Source organism: Pinus tabuliformis, chromosome 1_1 (genome assembly GCF_031772625.1).
Source record: "Pinus tabuliformis cultivar Carrire ecotype Pingquan chromosome 1_1, CPIR1, whole genome shotgun sequence".
In the NCBI taxonomy this organism is placed as follows: domain Eukaryota; kingdom Viridiplantae; phylum Streptophyta; class Pinopsida; order Pinales; family Pinaceae; genus Pinus; species Pinus tabuliformis.
The window spans coordinates 743,554,717-743,563,453 of record NC_142297.1 but is presented as its reverse complement, the minus strand read 5'-3'; positions in this window follow the sequence as shown (position 1 = coordinate 743,563,453).

The window sequence follows — 8,737 nt, the reverse complement described above, 5'->3', positions numbered from 1 at the left end:
TTTCTGTAAAGACTCTATATACTCATAAAGGCCTTGTAGAGTAACTGTGCTAGATCTACCCTTGGTAATCTTTGGTAACTGTGGTGAAATATTCATACTTGAAATTATATGAGCAAATATGTATTAGAAAAAAAAAGAAGGAATGTGTGCACCTGATATCAGCAAACCTGACTGCAGATTGCCCGTGCCCACCCCAGCCCACAAACCGAAGAATATATGCGAAGAATATATAGAGTACGTTTTTAACTCTTTCACCAAAGAAAGTATGCGAAGAATATATAAAGTATGTGTTTAACTTTTTCACCGAGCCTCAAAACTCTTTCACCGAAGTATATATAGAGTACGTGTGTAACTCTTTCACCGAGCCTCAGAACTATTTCACCGAAGAATATATGCGAAGAATATATAGAGTATGTTTTTAACTCTTTCATCGAGCCTCAGAACTCTTTCACCGAAGAATATATGCGAATAATATATAAAGTACGTGTTTAACTCTTTCATCGAGCCTCGAAACTTTTTCAACGAAGAAATATATGCGAAGAATATATAGAGTACCCTTTCACCGAAGAATATATGCGAAGAATATATAGAGTATGTTTTTAACTCTTTCACCAAGCCTCGGAACTCTTTCACCGAAGAATATATGCGAAGAATATATAGAGTATGATTTTAACTCTTTCACCGAAGAATATATAGAGTATGTTTTTTAACTCTTTCACCGAGCCTCAGAACTCTTTCACCAAAGAATATATAGAGTATGTTTTTAACTCTTTCACCGAGCCTCAGAACTCTTTCACCGAAGAATATATGCGAAGAATATATAAAGTAGGTGTTTAACTCTTTCACCGAGCCTCAAAACTCTTTCACCAAAGAATATATAGAGTATGTTTTTTAACTCTTTCACCGAGCCTCAGAACTCTTTCACCGAAGAATATATACGAAGATAATAATTAATTAATAATCACTTAATAATTAATTAACAATAATTAATATTAATAATTGATAATTAATATTAATTAATATTACGACAACATAATTGATAATTACTATTAATAATTAAAATAGTACCCATTTATGAAAATTTGTTTATTTATTTTTTAATATATTTTAATTAAAAACTTAATAATAAATTTTTTATAATAGTTAATGATAATAGTAATAGCTATTATTGTAATTATTGTAAATGTTGTAATTAAAAGTTAATTATTATTATTATTATTATTATTATTATTATTATTATTAAATTATTAAAGTAGGGTTACTAACTACTAAATATTAGAATAGGAGAGGGATACCTACTTACTGATTGCTATACCTGGGATGTGTTGGTGATCTTGATTTCTCTGATCAAGGGAAGCCAGCTCCCACTAATCTCCAAACCATTGTCTCTGTTCAGATTATGAGGATGTTTGATAATTTCAAGTGCTTCTCTAATCTTTCGCCTATGATGTTGTTCTTCCCTTGCGACAATTGAGGCGCTTTCCAAGCAGATATGGTGTTTAGTTTTTGAGGAGTGCTCTGCCAAGGCCGAAGTACGAGATCTTTCATTCCTAATATCAGCTCCATGTTCCTTGAGTCTTGTCTGCAGGGAGCGACCTATTTCACCAATGTAGCTTTTTCCACATGAACAATCTATTTTATAGACTCCTTTAAGTTGATGTTTATCAATATCATCTTTTACAGAGCTCATACCTTGCCTAATAGTTCCAGGTGCTGAGAATTGCATGATTATGTTTTTCTTCCTGATGATGGATCCCGATTGGGATTTGAAACATTGACGAAAAATGGTTCGTACTGTGGATTCTCCGGTAACTAAGTCAAAAGATATAAACCACAGATGTCTGAAATCCAGAATTTTATCTCTTTTCATACTTAATAGATCCAAAATTAAAATAAATTTATATTAATTAAATTAACAAATAATAAATTAGAAAAAAAAATATATTCATAATTAAAATAAACATACATTAATTAAATTTTGATGGGTATTAATGAATATGAAATGGGGGGTTCAGAGGTTGTGCTCGTCACCCCAAACGTGATGGTATTAATGTAGGGGGGGCATGGCTAGCACCCACATGTAATTGCATGCAGATCCCTAGTTGACATTAGCCATTATCATATGAAGCGTTTGGAGTTTGAGAGTTATGGTTTGAGTGGAGGCGAGGGTTGGTCCTCGACCTCCCAATGCTTGCGTTATGCTCCAATTGACAACGTTGACAGTTATGTATTAGGGCTTGCATTTGTAATTGAGTTGGTGAGGCATGAGCCCTCTGGCCCGCGAGGGTGTTGGTGACAACAACAGAGTACCATTGGCATTCTGGCATATGGTTGGATTCTTATAACCTGAGAATACAATGGGTTGGTGAGGGCGTCATTTGCTTCTCGCAACGTGAAAAGTCAAGTTGATTTCTTTCTTCGCTTGGGTATTTCGCTTATTGTAATTTTGTGTTTGGGTCTGAGGTTGTAAATTAGAGTCTTAAGTAGGGATTGAGAGACAATCCTATTTCGATTTCGAAATCATGGAGGACATGTCATCTTGGGTTCCTAACCTTAGGCACATCGGGGGCAAGAAGAACCAATATCTGAATTCTATGGCTTTTCACTGGCAAATGAAGACCCTACTAGGTCTGGTCATGGAAGTCAAGCAACTGGAGTGGTATAATGTCTTCGTTGTTGAAAAATGCAGCAAGAAATTCTTAATTGGATTTTGCCTTAGTCAAATTGAGGAAATCTGAAATTCTGCATCAACATATAGTCTGGATGAGTTAACTGAGGTGGCATGGTTGATATCAACATAAAATCTAAAAATTAATGTCAAATCTCTCTCTCACATATATTATACATATAATTTAATTTAGATTAAATCATCAATTAAATTAAATATTCACTTGGGAATAATTTCAAATTACACATATATATTAATACTACATATATAATATAAATTCAAACCATTAATTAAATATTCATGGAGGAAATATCAAATTTATTAAAATGCAATTTTTTTTTAAATAATTTTATCCCTTTTCATACTTAATAGATCCAAAATTAAAATAAATTTATATTAATTAAATTAACAAATAATAAATTAGAAAAAACATATTCATAATTAAAATAAACATACATTAATTAAATTTTGATGGGCATTAATGAATATGAAATGGGGGGTTTCAGAGGTTGTGCTCGTCACCCCCAAACGTGATGGTATTAATGTAGGGGGGGCATGGCTAGCGCCCACATGTAATTGCATGCAGATCCCTAGTTGACACTAACCATTATCATATGAAGTGTTTGGAGTTTGAGAGTCATGGTTTGAGTGGAGGCGAGGGTTGGTCCTCGACCTCCCAACGCTTGCGTTATGCTCCAATTGACAACGTTGACAGTTATGTATTAGGGCTTGCATTTGTAATTGAGTTGGTGAGGCATGAGCCCTCTGGCCCATGAGGGTGTTGGTGACAACAACAGAGTACCATTGGCATTCTGGGCTATGGTTGAATTCTTATAACCTAAGAATACAATGGGTTGGTGAGGGCATCATTTGCTTCTTGCAACGTGAAAAGTCAAGTTGATTTCTTTCTTCGCTTGGGTATTTCGCTTATTGTAATTTTGTGTTTGGGTTTGAGGTTGTAAATTAGAGACTTAAGCAAGGATTGAGAGACAATCCTATTTCAATTTCGAAATCATGGAGGACATGTCATCTTGGGTTCCAAACCTTAGGCACATCGGGGGCAAGAAGAACCAATATCTGAATTCTATGGCTTTTCACTGGAAAATGAAGACCCTACTAGGTCTGGTCATGAAAGTCAAGCAACTGGAGTGGTATAACGTCTTCGTTGTTGAAAAATGCAGCAAGAAATTCTTAATTTGATTTTGCCTTAGTCAAATTGAGGAAATCTAAAATTTCGCATCAAGATATAGTCTGGATGAGTTAACTGAGATGGCATGGTTGTTATCATTTAGTTAGCTTAGTTAATTCGAGTTAATTGAACTAGTTGGTGGTCACTTGAGTAGCAGGACGTCATTCTAACTCAAAGATCATCTAGTTAACTGATAAATCAACTAATAATTAGCTCATGCATGCAAAGAATATGAGTTGCCCATTTGTGGTGGAGTTTCCAAGGCAATTAACCGACAGTTGTAAACTAGTTGAGTGTACATGTGTTTCATGAGGTAGGGTGGACCATCCTTGGGAATTGCACAATCAATTAGAGGAATTCCCTAATTAATAGGAGCCCAATTCCTCAAGGAAAAACGTAAGAAATTAGGGGTGTGGTGTGCTAGTTTGGTGTGTTGAACTGGTTAAGTATTAGTCAAATCAGTGATTCAGTAGGAGAGAATAGAATTTCTTTTGTAGGTTGAGCTCTAGGATTGAGCTAAAAATTATAATAGCTTCTCTTACTTGATTAATGAACACAAGGTTGAATGTGTTTTTATTGGTTGTTTTCCCTTTAGATATATATGTGTTTTCATGTGCATGTGTGTTATTTCTTATTGCATGTTTATGAGTTGTGCTCTCAATCATGAATTGAATTTCGTTGATGAGTAGAATAGATTTGAGTCTTGTGTTTTAGTTAAATTTCATAAGAAGTTTCATATCTACACATTAATTTCTACATGGTATCAAAGCAGGATTCATAGTAGAGAAAAAAAATTGAAGTTGTTATTGCAAGAGGATCGAATTTGCAGGATTAATTCTTTAGAGCTAGCAGGATGGCTTTCTATGGTCTAAGACTTGAGTATGCCCTTGAGGGAAGCTCAAACTTTGTTGCTTGGAAAGACCGCATGGAGGCAGTGCTGGAGGACAATGGGTTGAAGGAATTTTTTGAGATTGACATTTCAAAACCAGGATCATCTAATGTCAAGGATCTACCAGAATGGAGGAAGTGTGTAGCCAAGGTGAGGAGAATCATATTGGAGGGAGTAAAGGACCACATTGTCTCAAATATCCACGGGAAAGAAACTTTGTATGCAATGTGGCAAGCATTGGCAGATTTGTTCCAGAATAGTAGTGACCACAAGAAGTTGGCGCTCAAGAATAAACTTTGAAATATCAAGATGTAGAAGAATGACTCTATTCAACAATATCTAAGTAGGTTCACACAATGTCGTGATGAACTTGGTGGAGTTGGTGTTATTGTTGTAGAAGATGATTTGGTAATCCTAGATCTTCTAGGCCTTCCCAAGAGTTGGCATAGCTACCAAGATTCGGTGAACGAAAGAGAAAAACTACCAAATTGGGAACGCTTATGGTCTCATTTGGTACAAGAGGAAATAAGGCAGAATACCAGAGGCGAGACTTCATCGAAAGGAGCAGATGAAGAGGACTTTTCTCTAGTGGGAAAATGAATGAACGCCAAGGGAAAGAATTCCCAAGGTGAGGCTAATTCCAGCCAAAAGGGCAAGAAGAAAGACTTGTCCAAAATTAAATGCTTCAATTGTCATGAATTCGGGCACTATGCCACTAAGTGTCAACACAAAAATTCTAGCAAGAAGGAGCCTGCAGTAGCAGTAGAAAGTGAAACTTTGGCTTCACAGTTCGAGCTTGACTTCACCCTTATCGCATGCATGTTGAGCACTGTGATGGGGAGTGTGTGGTACTTGGACAATGGTGCCTCGTTCCACGTGACGGGGAATAGACAATTTTTCAGTGACTTGGAGAAGAAATATCTCCATATGAACATTGAGTTTGGAAACGATGGAAGGTACAACACGACTAGGATTGGTACAATCACCTTTCAAAGGGAGTTGGGCTCCCCTCTCAAACTCAAGGATGTCATGTTCGTTCCAAGCCTAAAGAAAAATCTCATCTCAGTAGCAGTGTTGGAAGACTGTGGTAACGATGTGATCTTTAGCAAAGGGAAAGTATTCTTGAGACACATAGCCATGGAGCAGGTGATGCAGATCGGTGCTCGAGTCAAGAACCTATATGCACTTGAGGTAGAAGATGCATGCAAATCTTTGAGGAGCAAGGCAAGGGTTAGAGACATGGTGGTTGAGAGGGAGCATGATTTACCTCTCAAAATGAAGCCTCAAAAGGAGTCTCAGGAAGTTATGGAGCAACCATAAATGGAGAAGCAGACAAGAGGTAGAGTGGAGACATCCACTCAATTAGATACCTACAGTAGGGGGAGAGTTCAAGCTAAGTGGGCAGAGGGAGCACATGCAACCATACCTCCATGTGTGAGGTGGGGCGATGTGAGGCCCTAGTCCCAGGAGTGTAGAAATTTGGGCAAGGTTCATTGAGGTGTTCTCCTCATGGATCATTACCCATCTTACAGGAGCCCACAATATTCAGTAGCAGGAGGATCAATTTTAGTTAGATATTGAGGAGCGCAGAGTGTTGACAGCATAGCAGGAGGCTCAGTCGCAGAGTCAACAACAAAATTTTTCCAGTGGACAATTGCAGATGTTGCAGTAGAAATAGCAACAGTAAGAGGTGTTGCATCCAGTACATTTCATAGATGCATGATAGGGTTGGTTGATAATCCCTTTCTTGTTGAGAGAGAGTGTTGAAAAATGCAGCAAGAAATTCTTAATTTGATTTTTCCTTAGTCAAATTGAGGAAATTTGAAATTCCACATCAACAAACAGCTTGGATAAGTTAACTGAGGTGACATGGTTGTTATCACTCAGTTAGCTTAGTTAATTCGAGTTAGGAGCATGAAGTTCAGTTGTATGTAGTGATTCCTAAATTTTAGGAGCGTAGGTTGAGTTAATTTCAGTTGTGATCAGTTAAACTAGTTCTAACTATTAATTGAACTAGTTGGTGGTGAGTTTAGTAAGACATCAGTCTAACTCAAAGATCATGTAGTTAACTGATCAATCAACTAATAATTAGCTCACGCATGCAAAGAATACGAGTTTCCTAGTTGTGGTGGAGTTTCCAAGGCTGTTAATCGACAGTTGTAAACTAGTTGAGTGTACAGGTGTTGCATGAGGTCAGGTGGACCATCCTTGGGAATTGTGCAATCAATTAGAGGAATTCCCTAATTAATAGGGGGCCAATTCCTCAAAGAACAACACAAGGAAATAGGGGTGTGGTGTGCTCGTGTGGTGTGCTAAATTGGTTAAGTACTAGCCAGATCAATCATTCAGTAGGAGAGAATATAATTGCTTTTGTAGGTTGAGCTTTGGCATTGAGTTGACAATTGTAATATATTCTCTTACTCACTTGATTAATGAACACAAAGTTGAAGGGGTTTTTAGCAGTTGCTTTCCCATTAGATATAAATGTGTTTTCATGTGCATGCGTATTATTTCTTATTTCATGTTTATGAGTTGTGCTCTCAATCGTGAATTGAATTCCGCAGATGAGTAGAGTAGATTTGAGTCTTGTGTTTTAGTTAAATTTCATACGCAATTTCATATCTCCACATTAATTTCTACATTCGCCACCCGGGAAGAAAAGGATGCTTAAAAATCAATGCTTCTACTTGGACAACACTGACTCCCACCTGGGTCATGTGGAGGGGCATATTGCTTATGGTTTTGATAGCGGGGATCCGACAGATCCACCGAGTTTGAGCGTGAGGGTACTAACGTGTACTTTAGGAAGGAAATTCAAGACACTTCTTTGAGAATTCAAAGCGGTGGTTTGCATAAACACGTGGGCCGTGATGGTAGGAATGCTAAAAAGGTCAAAGGTTTGTTGGTCAGTGTTCCATCTAGATGGCTTTACAGTTTGACGTCTTTTGTTTTTTTTGGCCCAGTTGGCCGGGCTTTTGACTATCATGATGTACTTAGTTGTTGGTTGTATAGGTGTTGGCTATGGTGTATTGTTGTGAGTGGAAACTTTTATAACTAGTGTCTTTTAGAGAAATCCAAAACTAATAATAATAAGAGTATTATTTTGAAGAGAATTAAAATCCTCAAAGAACAATCTAGCAAAATCAAATAACCTTAATTTTCTTTCATAATACAACACATTAATTTACCAAAAAACCACTACATTAACTAAATTAACAAATAATAAACTAAAAAAAATCATATTTATGTTAAATTGCTTTAAGAAAAATAAAAAATTCTACATTAAATCACTCAAAATAAATTTATACTAAATAAAATAGAAAAACATAAACACAAATTATCAATATACTAAAATAACCACTCATTTCCTCAATCTATCATATTCCTAACCAACCAACACAATATGTTAAAATAATCTATCATTTTATAACCTAACAAAAATTTATTATGAAATAATTTCATAACAAATATGCGACAGGTTAATTAATTCAATTCAACTTTAGTGCATCCAATTTTTTTATATGAATTAAGAATTAATTAAAATAGTTTAAAAAAAAAATTATATTAATTAAAAATTTGATAATTTTTCTTATAGCTATCGATGTAATAATATTTAACATAACATTAATTTAATTTTAACTAATTATATATTTCGTGTATTTGAGAAGCGTGAAGTGTCATCACTTTTAATGAATAACATAACTACAATCTAAATCATTTTTGTATTTACACCCTGCATAGAAGTTCCTTAATGTAACATCGTGGAGGAAGGAAATCCACACTGCTAAGATGCGCTACTGTACTCAAACACTGAGTTTGACCAAATCCATAACCAATTCAGAAAATCCAGGCAACCGCATCTTTCTTTTTCATATTTTAGGCCTTCGTTCAATTGTTGCCGCAACTGCTCAAGCACACTCTCACCCAATAGCAGTTTGGGACATCCACGAACATCAAGAAGCTCTAACGACATTAAATGTTCCACGCCGGG